We start from the raw sequence: 13,365 nt of genomic DNA, 5'->3' as shown, positions 1-13,365 counted from the left end.
GGAAGTTTTCCTATAGGAAAAGGCTATATATGTGTACCGAGGGGTCCCAGTCTGACGACGGGGAATATTCTAAGCATGTGAATCCATGAAAGATACCAATGCTGGAGAAATGGAGTTACAGGTAAGAAACTATTCCCTTACCATGCATTGATCAGGACCCAAAATGTTCCACATACAGTAGCAATAAATTCCCCTCCCCTTTAGTAGATGGTGGAAATATTAGATATGCACCATACTCCAAATTAAACGCCTCGCGGTAAAAAAAAGGGGTTAATCGTTATCCAACAATACCCAGAGGGCCCAGAAAAGTTTTGACGCCATAAGACTTGCAGTACCATGACCATAATGTCTTTAAACACTCCTAGAAAATAGAATAATTACCACCATTGGCACCATGGGTTGGGGCGCTGGCCAATCAGGAGCGTCTGAACGCAGGCTGTACTGTATGGTAAAAGCCTGTGTTCGGAGCTGCCTGGGTAGCCAGCAATCAATTCCCTGCTCCCCCTTCACCACTTAGCACCCGTGTAGTTTCATGCACAGGTGGTAATGGGGTCTTTTAAAAAAAACAAAAAAAAGGAAAACGTATCTTTATCAACCGTGACCCGGCACAACACAGCTCTGCTTGTCAGTGAAGTCTGTCTGTTTTCATGTTGATGTCAGAGCTTCGGGGCATATTGCCTCAGTAATACAAAGTGACTTAGAGAATTTTCTTGAGCAAGAGTCTAATACATACATTTAAAAAGCATATAATATCAAGGGTATATGCTAACCTGTATGTAGAAGTTAAGGATATCAAGTGTGACCCAGGTAAAATGTCAACCTTCTTGTTAGTCCCTTCCAAGTCACTTTTAAGTTTGTTGTTAAAGTTCCCCATAGGAATACATGGGACAAAGTCTGTAAGCAGTACTGCAGTTATCGAGAAAATGTATGTGAATCAGAGTTCTACCCCACAGATTTGGTGAAGACCGAAGTCCATCCCAGGCAATTCCAGGGGAATCAATCTGAAAGAGTTCCATTTCTAGATTTGAGACCCAGAAGCTCCAAGAAGCAAAGGATGGTCGAGGCTAGTGTTAGCCCGTGGCAAACTACAGTAGAAGGTAACCTACAGAAATCCAAGACCATGGACACAGGGGACCCCTAAGGGTAAGTTTGAAGAATAACCCACTAGCCGATAACTCGGAGCTAAGAGCTCCCTGCGCCAGTTTTGGAGAACTCTACTCAAGAACTGTGAAACACTGAGTAAACCTTCACTTGCAGGTTGCGTTGCAGGATCCAGACACCCGGGAACTTGAAACCTGGACCGAGGACAATTTAGATGACCCTGAAGAACAGTGTGCCTTGATGGCCCACCAGCCTGGAGTGAAAGCAACAGTGTAGAAGGCACCAGAGCAATGGAGGAACCAGAGCAGGCAGATCTGTATAGCTGGATAGTCAAAACGTAACAGCCACTGAGCAGAAACTGTCCCATAATGGGGGCAACACTGGAGGCGACCCAAGATGGCCCAGACAAACAGCAGAGGCAGGGTAGTGGTGGCGCACCACTCTTCCGTTCAAGGGTGGCCTCCTACCTCGAGGTGCTCCAACCAAGAGTACAAAACGAGAAGACGGCAGAAAAACCCAGCAAAGGTCATTCATCTGGGGAGGACGACGAACAAGGGCGGACTAAGGACATCCCATCAAAGTTGTCCAGCAGCCAAAAATGAAAATTGGACATCAGGGATAGGGCAAAGACAAAGCCAGTGTGATCAGTCCTGGTCCTTAAAAGCAGGAGCATGGCTTTGTGGATAAATTACCCAGCAGCGGGGAGGTAATCCAGCAGACTTGAGGAGGGGACCTTATCTCTCCTAGATATACCTATAACCTCATGGCTTGGCTCAAGCCAGCCCTCCAATCACACAGGCGGCCAGCCATGTCAAGATTGTGGCTGCCAGCTAATCACGCTGGCCCCAAAACCCTATCAATCGGGTCCACCTACACAGTTTAATTGTCTAGGGACCAGTTTAAACCACGACACAATGTGCCTAACTTTTATAGTTTCCCTAAACAAAGGAATGACCCATAACAAAATGGCCGAGAGTAGCACTTAACAAAAAAAAAATTTAAAAAAGAAACTAGTACCCCAATGGCTACCACAGTTAACTTAAACTACTAATGCGCTAAAATCTGTTACTTGTGAAGCCACAACTAAATGGCAGCTGCCGCCAGTTTCGACCACAGCACCATTATAGGGTGCTCTGGTTACACTTGGGCCAAAATGTGGTGCTTAAAAACACCCACTCCCAGGAGCTCAATGGGCTGCCATATTACAATATGGCAAAAAGAGTTGCAGTGTCAGGCGTACTTTAGTAGAACTTCCTGTGCACATAAACAGATTAAATATGTAGCTGTTGTATGGACGCTTTGAGCTGCAGCTATACGCTGTTCCATTAGCCTAGATTGTTGAGGACTATAGCTATCATCAAAAGTTCTCTAAGTCATCACAAGAGTGGTGTGATCTTTGAGCATTGTTGGATTTAAAAGAAATGTGTGGAGTGAGGGAGAGTTCGTCAATTATAAAGCCTATGTGTTTCACATGGGAGTGCGGGGGGCAGGGGGGGGTTAAGGCAGTTGCCCATCCAAGTGGGTGAGTCGGAAGAAATCTTTATAGGGAAGATGGGATGCCGAAAAGAATTATCCCTATTTTTCCTGGGTTCAGGCGGTGGCTTAGTCGCCACCCATTTCTGCATTACTCATAGGCAGTTGGTTATGTTTGGGTGATTTGTATGGTTTGCATGAACCGTGAATCCTGTTTGAATACTGTTGCTGCTGTTACATATATTATGTCGAAGTAGCACATTATTATATGGACAGATGATTTGCGACTGAAGTAACCCAAATTAGCAAAACAATGTGCAAGAAATGGAATTGCATGCCATTTAGATATGACCCTGGTCAGCAATTCACTGTTTTGGACAAAGGGCATTTTTTTGACCAAAAAGAACAAGAAGCTGTATTTATCCAATTATGGGATTTAATGTTCATGCTAGGTGGTGGTGGCAGATTCGAAAGGGATTTGTCTTTGATGTTTTAATACCGTTTTGCAGAGGTTTTCTATTTTCTGACACATGGTGAGGTATTGGGTTCGTTTGGCTGCTTTGAAGTGTGCTGTAGGTGCGCGCTTTCCATGAATTAGCTTTGTGATTGATATATAAGACATTAATACCCATCCCTTCACCTGGTCCTGGCATGGGATTCTCTGCCCAGGAGTTTCCTGTATTTCCCTGCATTGCTTCACCTGGATCGCCTCATCTGCAGGGCCGACCTGAACCGCCAGTGAACAAAGAATGGAGGGCCATGAACAACACCTTTTAAGTAAAGCACAGGATCTTTTCAAAATCCAATTTAGGGTGAATGTATTGTTAATTAAGTGAGTCGAACATTATTTTGAAATCTAAGATAGTCTGCCAGACCTGCCCGAAACAAGTAAATCACTGTATCTTCACTTTTTAATATATTGGGAATATGTTTATTTGAGAGGTTCAACTTGTCTTTCATATTTTGACACCGAATATCATCTATGATGGCATGCAAGTCGTACCAACACTTGTTCGCTTCAATTGAGCAAGACATGTTATCTTAAAGATGAAAAATGTTTAGTCATGGCTATTTCAGTCCTTCAAGGGAATAGTTTAGTACACAGTTGAGACCACAAAACCAATAAGAGACAGTGGGTAGTATTTTAACGGCCCTGAGATTCATACCCAAATACAAACTTGTGAGACACTTCTAGACTTAAGAATCTCATGACCTTCGTATTGTAACCTCTTCTGGTAGACAATATCGCTTTCAAACCGTCCGCTAACAAATAATGAACTGTATATTTCAATGAAGTTGATATGATAAACAATTTTATTAATCAATATCAAGTTATAAAATCACAATCTAAACATTACACATCATTTCATACAAAGTGATGAGTACAAATAAATATCAAGTGCAAAGCTATTTAGAAGTTAAAAAAACACGATCACTGACTCTAAAAGAGTCTAATCCTGTGCAACACTTTTCACCTATGTTGGGTATTGATTAGAGAACTCCTAATCCTACGGGTTGCTCTCCTAACTCTTGTGCTAGACTTATTGGGCGAATCCTTTTGACATTTGCAAGAAAGGTTCTGGTAATACACAATTGAGATCTGGTCTTCGCTGAAATGTTTGGTCTGCTCCTCAAGGCCACATCCTTGAGGGATGTTTGTATTTACATGCGACGCCTTATGTAACGCTAATATCCTTACTTGAATCATGGTTTTTATCTTCCAATATGGTGATCAGATGTATTAAATCTCTCCCACATGAGGGAGTCTTGCAGATTAATTCTTGGAAGAAAAAGTCAACAAGTTTTTGCAAGGGCCCAAATACTGAAATGATGCCTGAAACTATCAGATTTTCCAAATTGTTATAAATCTTAGGTATGGTGGGAAAAGATTATTGCTGGAATCTTAGGGTTGATACCTGCCAATAACTACCCCACTTTCTCACCTTCCCACCCTTGAGCTTTCTCCATCTACCACATGGATTCCCTTTTAATAGTTGTTAGGAAAGATTTTCTTTTTGCAACTCGCCCTACATGGATTCCTTTGGGACCACCATCTTTTTGCTCGTTTCTGAACCATGCCCTGACTTTTGGTTTGGGGGGTCAGTAAAGCCTTCTGCTTTTCTTCCCTTGTGTGCGTTGCTCATTCCTATGGGGAAACTGACTAGTCCCTTAGACTGTTAGTAGTGAGGGATTTTATCTCCATTTGGAATTTGTTTGTATTTTTACAGTTACAAAGTGAAGTAGTAGTAGTTTGTCTTTTATATCGCCTTTAGGCCATTAGTATGGCCTTGACGCACTTATTGTGTGAATGCCCTCAGAGTACTGAAGTCCAAGATATGGGAAAATTGTCTGGTGAAATATAATGCATGTGTGCATTTGGCAAACATAGTGTTGGGTGTGCTGGCCCAAGCTCCTATAAACTACCCATGATGGTCAGGCATATGGATGGGTGCTGAGAGGTGGACAAGAGAGTGCGCAAGTGCAAGAGACTCGTTCTGTGTCCAGCTAGACCATATTTTTTGTTGTAGGTCGTAGCTGTATTCTAATAGAAGAGACTTGGTATGCGTCCAGCTAGACTCCATTTTCTTTGTCGTAGTTGTATCCTAATGGCATAGATTTTGTGCTTTGTGTTTAGTCTGGTGTATAGCGGCGTATGCGTAGATGAATGCGGCCATGCCTGCGGCTTAAGTTCCATAAGCATGGAGGGCGACTGGTTTAAATGCGTTAGCTATACTCACAAAGGCCTTAGTGCATTAGCTTCATTCACCTAGAATCGCTGCACTGGCTGCATACATATACATCATTTCAATGCACTGGCTACATTCTGCTACGTTCTTCGAAGTGTAATATATTGGATAACCTACACAATTCTTCTAAGTGCAAATTTTTCTATATGTGGTACATGCGCTAATCTACACAATTGTTTGAAGTGCAATATATTATAATGGCACTTCAATGGCAAACTAAAGAGCACAGTGCATTTCAATGCAGTATTAGGCAGGTGCTAGTAATGTAGGAGTGGCAGGGTGTACCAGAGCATAGTAATGGCTGTGCTCCCCGCCCATGCCACCTTAACCTGCATTGTAGGTTGTTCCATCAGGAGTCCATGGGTGAACAGGAGCAAAAAGGGATCGTAGCTGCCCAGGGAAGGGAGCTGCCCTTTGACTCTTGCTGTTAGCCAGCTTCCCTGGGAGGATCTCTAATGTGGAGTACTTCTGGTCAGGTGCTAACATCACTGGCCAAGCCATGCACAGTATGGGCGAGAAGGAGATGGACGGGCAGCAGGGGAGCTGGGAAGAGGGTCCGAGTATGCAGGGGAGCATTCTCAGTATGGAGCGCCAAAAAAGACTTGTTCAGACCTTCTGTCCTCCTTTACATGGCAGGACTTTGCAGGAGTGCAGGTACAGACATCCAGCAGCAGAAAAATGATTTTTTTTTTATCTCCCACAAAAGCAGTGTGTGAACACAGCCGCCAATCACACAGCATCAGTCAAAAAGAGAGGTGCTCTTCAAATGGATGGCCATCACTACAGACACACCCATGGACTCAAGAAGGGCTTGCATGTGACGAAATGAAGCCACACTACTCCAGAGGGGTATCTGCATATGCAAATCGGAACCGGTTTTAGGCAGACTTGCCCATCATCCTCCAGTCCTGGGATATAGGCATCACACGCATGGGCTAATCGTGTGATACCCCCTCAGTTCCTCGAGGCTAACCAAAACAAACTTCCTTTTGTTAAATAGAGGAGGTGGGGGGTCACAAAGGACCGATCTAGACAGAATAGTTCCCACTAAGTGAAAGCATTTTACACAAAGCAAAATAACACCAGACTAGCTTAATGACTGAGAGATCTTCTATTCTGTGGACACTGGGGGCACCCCTGCCTTAGGAATCGCAATGCTTCTTAAGGCATTGTACATGAAAATAGAACCACCCACAGTCAGGTTTTTGATGAAGTTTGGGGAGGGAGAGGATACAGTTCAAAACCCATTAAGCCAGTGAATTTCCATTGGTGCTACCTTGGGGGTAGGTGGGAGGGTGCTTTCTACAACACCTAACAAAGGGGAAAACCCAGCCCATCACTTGTCCAGATATCACTGGCCAATGAAGCAAGAGGCTGTATATATCATTACAGAAAATTAGATCATTTATACAGTTCACTTTTAACAACCTGGGTCTGACTTTTTAGGACCTACCTGTAGTCCCTGCATGTTACCACATGCTCAGTGATGGGATGCAATGCCTTTGCTCAGGCTGGTGACATGTCGCTAACTCGTCAACCTAGCCAGTGTTAGACTGATATGACATTGACATGAACACAACCTTCCTCTGTAAATAGTCTGCAATTATCATGTGCGTTTTGAAGAACTTGCCTCGGCAGAGTGGTACAGTCATGATAGGTTATTTAGGTTGTACCAGAAAGAAGCGGGAACAAGTGATAGTCTTTGTGTGCCTATTGACACCCAAGTTATGTATGCTTTCTCGCAGTTGGGGTGCTTGCACCAAGTGCCCTGGCAGAATTGCTACAGTGGTAGAGTAGGGAGAGTTCAAGCATCAGTGTGTACGCTGTAAGTAATCAGCTTTGTGAATTACATTCCGCTCATATGTGCGCCCCTACACAGCAGAGTTAAACATGTGGCCCTACCTAAGCCACTGGATGTCTCCATCCCGGGTACATTGTGTTTTTTAGATTTGGCCATCTATCCAGATGTTGTGTAGTCCCCTCCTAAGGAGAACACTTTGAAAATGAAAATCACAGATTTTCAGACTGTTGTTTTTGCCAGTGATGCAGTGACAACCAATGGCAAAGGGACTAGAATTGAGAATCTTAAATATAGAAAGGCCTCACTGCTGATCAACTCAATTACATCCTTATTGGGAATGTCTGCCTTATTTTCATCTTGTCACGGCATCTGCAGGTTTAAGTGCAAATACTTATGTAGCCATTGAGGAGGCCACTGAAAAGGATGTCCATGTTTCTAATCCTTCAGCATGAATTTGTTCGCTGGAGATAAGATTTCTCTATTCTAACACACCTCACCTGCAGACATCCCATTCTGCCAAACTGGGTTTTTATACCATTGCTGTTCTAAATCTGGTCTAACTCTCTTGTTAGACTCTATAATAAGGTAAATGCTGAAGTGAAATGCTATACATCAGTATTTACTGAAGTTCGATGTTATAGGCTAATAATATCCACTGCAACTCACCCAGAAGGGGAATTTTTTAGACCACTCCGAAGTGACATCCATAAATCGAAAGGGCCACTTGAAAACACTTTATGCAGTTGCACCCGGAGCATTCCAAGTGCTGGATGGGATTACCACAATAACCGATTTCAGGCCCAAATAACAGGACAGACGCAAAGAATATGGCAAAATACTTATTTATTATCAGTTCAATAAAGTAGGGAAACTTGGCCAGCATAACAAATCGCAGCTCACACTCTGAGAGCATTTCCAGTACACAAAATGCTTCATACCTCGTATGTCGGCTATGAAGTCATCCTACATGGCAAACAGTCAAAACGTATGGAATGGAGGGATTGGTTAAGAGAACACGTATATACCTATAATTCATTTAGGTGTTAGTAACATCATTGGCTGCACCTTATCAAGTAGGCACACCTCAATCTACCTCCAACTATGTATAATACAGATAATGGCAGAATAGCAGCACCGGATTGGCTTCTGCAACAACGTATAGTTCATTACATAGGCCATCCTGATCAGTTGGCGCTCTCCTCCAACCTTGGACATACGGCTTGCTGGCAGCACGTAAGCAAAACAAAACCCAGATGCAAGGAACAATGTCAGACAACTGCCCAATTGGCCTACTATCGCTAATCCGCCACGGCTGCTTCTTCTTTGTAGTTGACTTGCTGACTGTTCTCTTCCTCAGAACTTTAAAGGGTGTGATGGGATATTCCTATCTTCGTCTGGAGCTTTATAAATGGGCCTTATTTTCTGTTCTTGGCACCACGTTTTAGGAGACCATGATTTTGTCCATCTTGTCCTCCGATTGAATGCAATTAAATTGGGTGCTATTACTCTCTATGACCTATGGAGACTTGGTTGCTCTGTCTTGCATATGCTTTCTGCATCTTTAATTGTCCACTACTTGGCACTCGCAAATGTTCACTCTTTTACTTAATCTAAGAGAAATGTGTCCTAAGTGCATGTCTTATCCTGTTCGGCTCCTTTTGTGCCTTGTAGTTGCTTCTTGCTGCAACATTCTTGATCCTGAGCCAGAAAAATATTATTTGTTCTTCAACAAGTTTGTATTTCAGTGCTTGTCAGCTCTGCAGCCTTGGTCTTTCTCCTTGAGGCTTCTAGCTTACTATTATACGAAACCGGCGTCCATTTTCTCAACATGGCTTTTTTACTTGCGTTAGATTGCCTACATTTAGCAAGCTTCTATGTGCCATCTTCTTGGGTTTCTGCATATATACATTTCTTCTCACTTTTCTTCGGTATATGATTTCATATTTGCATATTCGTTTACTTTGTCATTTCAGTCACATCTTCATTACTTAAGTATTCGTATATGATTTCAGTGCGTCTTCGTCTCTTCATGACGCCACTTTACCCCTGTCTAACTTGACTTATAGTTCTTCTATATCTAGTGGTGTCTGCAGACTTAGTCTACCACATCAGTTAGAGTGTACATTCAGTATGTTTGTCTGGGCGCATAACGTCTTTCATATATTCGATGCGGTAATGGGATGATACAAGGTGTCCTGCACAGGGCTTTCCTGCTGTTTTTCCAATATGACAGGTGGGGGGGGGGAGGGATCTCCTTGAGTGACATGTACATTTGCAATTCTACAACTTCACCTCATTTAGAAACACTTGGTCACTTTTTCAATAACTGCACTAAGAATGAGTCTGTCTCTGTAATCATACCTGATTCATTACTAAGCCCTTCTCAACACCCTATGGATTGATGCCCAGAACAGAAGAGCCTTAATAAAAAGAAAAAACCTGTTCAGAAGACTAGATTCTCTTCAGTAAAGTTCTTCCAGGATTTACATCTGCCCTCCCCTCCAACAAACTGATACACAGAAGGTTCTAGTGTCTGTTTCTGGCAAGGCTGGAATTGAATCGCAAGATAAACTAAAAAAGGTAAAAAGAAGCAGAGGCATGTACTGCTCTACAGATGAGCTAAGCCTGTCAATCATACTCTTTCTGACTAGAAATTCTGTTTTAACAGAAGCTGTGGCTCTCAATGAACTTGAGAATGTGAATCTGGAGGACTGTCCTACCACCTCTCGCTCTAGAACTTTGCTATTGTGCTCTTTATTTCACCTACAACACGTCACAAACAAAACATCTATCAAAGATAGCTGAGAAGGTCTGTGTGCCAGTGACTGAGGCACAGACTGCTCTCAAATCCTGGCTTCACCCGGGGGCTGTTCTGCATTTATGCGCATGGGCAACCATTGATACCCACCGGTGCCCCCCAAACCCTCCAGGCACCACATCTCTGCAGGGGGAGTTGGAGAGTAGTAACCCTGTTCCTTACCGGTCTGCGGGTTGCTCGGTACTCCTCACTGGGCTCTGCTTGATGCAGGGTGAGCCCGGGGAGGGCACATGGCCCTGCTTCTCGGTACCCCTTTCCCAGGGGTGTGGGTGTGTCAGTGGTGTAGTCATTCCCTTGCCGGACTGTGTTGGCTCATCTATCCTTATTGCTTTCTACCTAATGGCTTTTTGGTTACTTTCACAATGTGCTTCAGACTGGTGGCAGCTGTTTTAATGATATTTTTCTCATGCACTTTTTCATTAACCGCAAATGGCTATTAGAGGTGGCTAGCACTCTGAAATTGCCATGCCACAAACTGTTCTGCTTATTCTTTGCCCATCTTGTATGTTTGCCTTCTTTCTTCCTTCACGGGTCAGGAAATGCCATATATGGTAACCCCTCTCCTGGCTAAAGCCAGCCTGAATCTTGTATAAAAGGGGGTTCCGGAATCTATTGGACAGATTGTTGCTGGAACCAAGACTTCTGCGAAGATTAGCAGCACGCTCACGACCAGAGAATCGAATCCTGCAGCTGACCAGCATTGACTCCTGTGATTGGCCTGGTGAAATCCTGCTCATCTGCCTGATCTGAGGACCCAAGTCTTGACCACTGCTCGCGGGTCTGCAGCTTGGAAGCCTTCAGAGATGTCCCTGGACCACCCACTGGACTGACCAGCTACCTTTCGACTACAGTGCTGTCATCCTTCGAAGCAGTGGCTCACAGAATGTTCAGTTTGTCATAAATCGCCTGTCATTGCATTTTTGGCCATCTCACCTTAATGGAAACTGTGCTGGGGTTGCTTCTGTGTTCACTACTGGAAGATCACCTGTCGCAGCCTGAGCGTGGTGACCTCCACTGCAGTAATCCCTCTGCAATCCTGTGGTGTCCTGAAGGTTCTGCACTACTGAAGTCTGCATCTTTTCTTCATTTGGGGGGTCTTCTTCAAAACGTTTGCTGTAACTGTCTGGTGAGAACCATGACTAGCTCACTACCTGAAAAATGACCTCTGCACCTGCGTCCTCTGGGCTTCCCTCACCAAAACAAAGGACAGAAGATTATGTCCACAGACAATTTTGGCAGAATGCGAGCCGGGGGAATTGGGGTTGGGGAGGGGCGTTAGCAAACATTTGTTTCTGCCCCCCTGCCTCCGTTAGGGTAAGATTGGGTGTAGAGCCTTTGTCCCTAAACTCCTTCTGGCCTGTACTTTGGTCGTCAAACCTGGGTTAAAGATTCTTTCCTAGGACTTTCCTTGGCAATAGGATAGAGTTGGGGTACTTGACTAACTTGAAGTAATTACTTGCGTTACTTTAAAGAACTTTCAAAGCACCACCACAGCCAACTTGATCATTTTGAAATAACTTCCCTTAAGAAACCATAGTTGGACTTTGTGACTTTTGGGCACAAGGCCTCATACATCTTGGGGCTGGCCTTCATAAAATGGAGAAAACTGAGGTTGTTTTTCTGTCTGATCTTACTGCTTTTCCTGCACCCGTTTGCTCACCTGTTGAATACTAGTATTTAATACTTGCGCAATCGTATTTCTAAGGGTGGATGTGTTATGTATGGTTTTTCATTACATTCTGTGATTTTTGTATGCTTAGTGTGTTCATAAACTCCTAATAAATAATTGTAGTTTCATGTACTCGCTGACTAACTTGAATTACTGGTGGTGGTCTCTGTGGATTAATTGTAGCCCTATATCACTTTCCTGAGACTAAGAGTTCACTGCTCATCCACACTGACTTGATTGGGTTTTGGCTAACCTCTGTCTTCCCGGTTTACCATAATAAGCAAGCTTCCTAAAATCCTCCTCTCCGGGGCTAATTTTCCAAATCGATCTTAACAAAAGGTTATCGGTGGGACCCTTTGCCAATTGTTACGAAATACTTTATTTTTGCTGCTTTCCTACCATGGGCCTGCATGGGGCACCTGCTTTGCTTCTCTTTCTATGCGCAAATCTTTATGGGTATACTAATCCGCCCCTAAGACTAACAGTGCTGGGGGCTTTCTCTCTTTATGAATTTCTTGTATTTTAACAACAACACATTACTCTGAAGTGAAGTTTGGTTAGGATACTTTGCACCTTCACTCTTTTTGTAACCTTTGGGTTACAAATGACATGTGTCCAAGATGGGCTGGTGGCAGTAAATCCTTTTCTACCATGTTTTACTCTTGCACCTTTTCATTTACCATAAAAGGCTACTCATAGAGTGGCTAGCACTCCAAGATGGCCGTGCCACGAGAGTGTTGCCTGCCCTTTGGCCATATTGTTCTTTGCCTTCTTCCTGCCCTCTCAGGGCTTTAAAGTGCTAGGGAAATGTTTGTGTTTCTCTTAAGTGCTTGTATGTATTTGAGCACCTACCTGTCTTGCATGGATTTTGAATCGTATGATTTTCTAAATTTACATAAGGGCGAATGTGTGTGTGTATGTATATGTATATATGTATATATAGTAAGTGTGTGACAATATTTACCAAGGGGTTTCATGGCTTGGTTTGCATTTTAAATGTCTAATACATTATTGTATATTTTTGTACTTAATTGTCTAACTTGAATTAGTGGTGGTGTTCCGAGTGGACGCATTGTAGTCTTAGACCACACCCCCTCCTAATTCTAAGCTTTAAAGCTCTGCTACATAGCTTGAGGAAGTTTTGCTAGACTTCAGAGGCTTTCCTGTTTATAATAGTTTGGCATCCCAAAATCTACTCCCGGGTTCGTTTTGGAAATCCATCTCAACGCCAATGATTTTGTAAAAGGACACATTGCTCAACTGGCATGAGTGGCTCTTTGTTTCATAGTGTCCTGGAAGTTTACCACTCTACCTTTGTCAGCTGGTTTAACTGTAATAAACTAATCTTGTGCAGATATATGAAACCATCTTACTCTTCATTATCTGGTTTCTGGTTGATGGAAGGGGTTTTCTTTTTTTTGTTTTTATTATTCTGATCGTGATTTCAGCACAGTAAATTTAGTAGGTGGTCTTACTCCCATAGTTTTGGTTTCCACCCGACACCTGAACACCTTTGGTGGGTAATATTGCAGACTATGCTTTTTATTGAGGAAGCCTGCAATAGCTGATTGAAGTCCATTTGTTGGAACGGAAGAGAGAGGGGAACACTTTCCTCTGAGCTTGGGTTTTGCCTTCGTCCCACAATGAAACTTATTGGACCATGTAGGGATGGGGGGGAATGTGTTTAAACCTTACTTGTTTAGATGGTACAGTTGCTCAGAAAGTGGCCAATTCTTTGGATGAACAGCACGTCACC

At 43.3% G+C, this 13,365-nt stretch overlaps 1 protein-coding gene across 9 annotated transcripts in view; it reads left to right on the top strand.

Annotated features, from left to right (window-relative positions):
• ANKS1A (ankyrin repeat and sterile alpha motif domain containing 1A) overlaps window positions 1–13,365 on the top strand; it is an 855,968-nt gene that overhangs the window by 265,686 nt on the left and 576,917 nt on the right. The window lies entirely within an intron of this gene.

Source organism: Ambystoma mexicanum, chromosome 13 (genome assembly GCF_040938575.1).
Source record: "Ambystoma mexicanum isolate Mex_15411 chromosome 13, UKY_AmexF1_1, whole genome shotgun sequence".
NCBI classification, from domain to species: Eukaryota; Metazoa; Chordata; class Amphibia; order Caudata; family Ambystomatidae; genus Ambystoma; species Ambystoma mexicanum.
The sequence above is the reverse complement of the archived record's forward strand: the minus strand, read 5'-3'. Positions and strand labels throughout refer to the sequence as shown.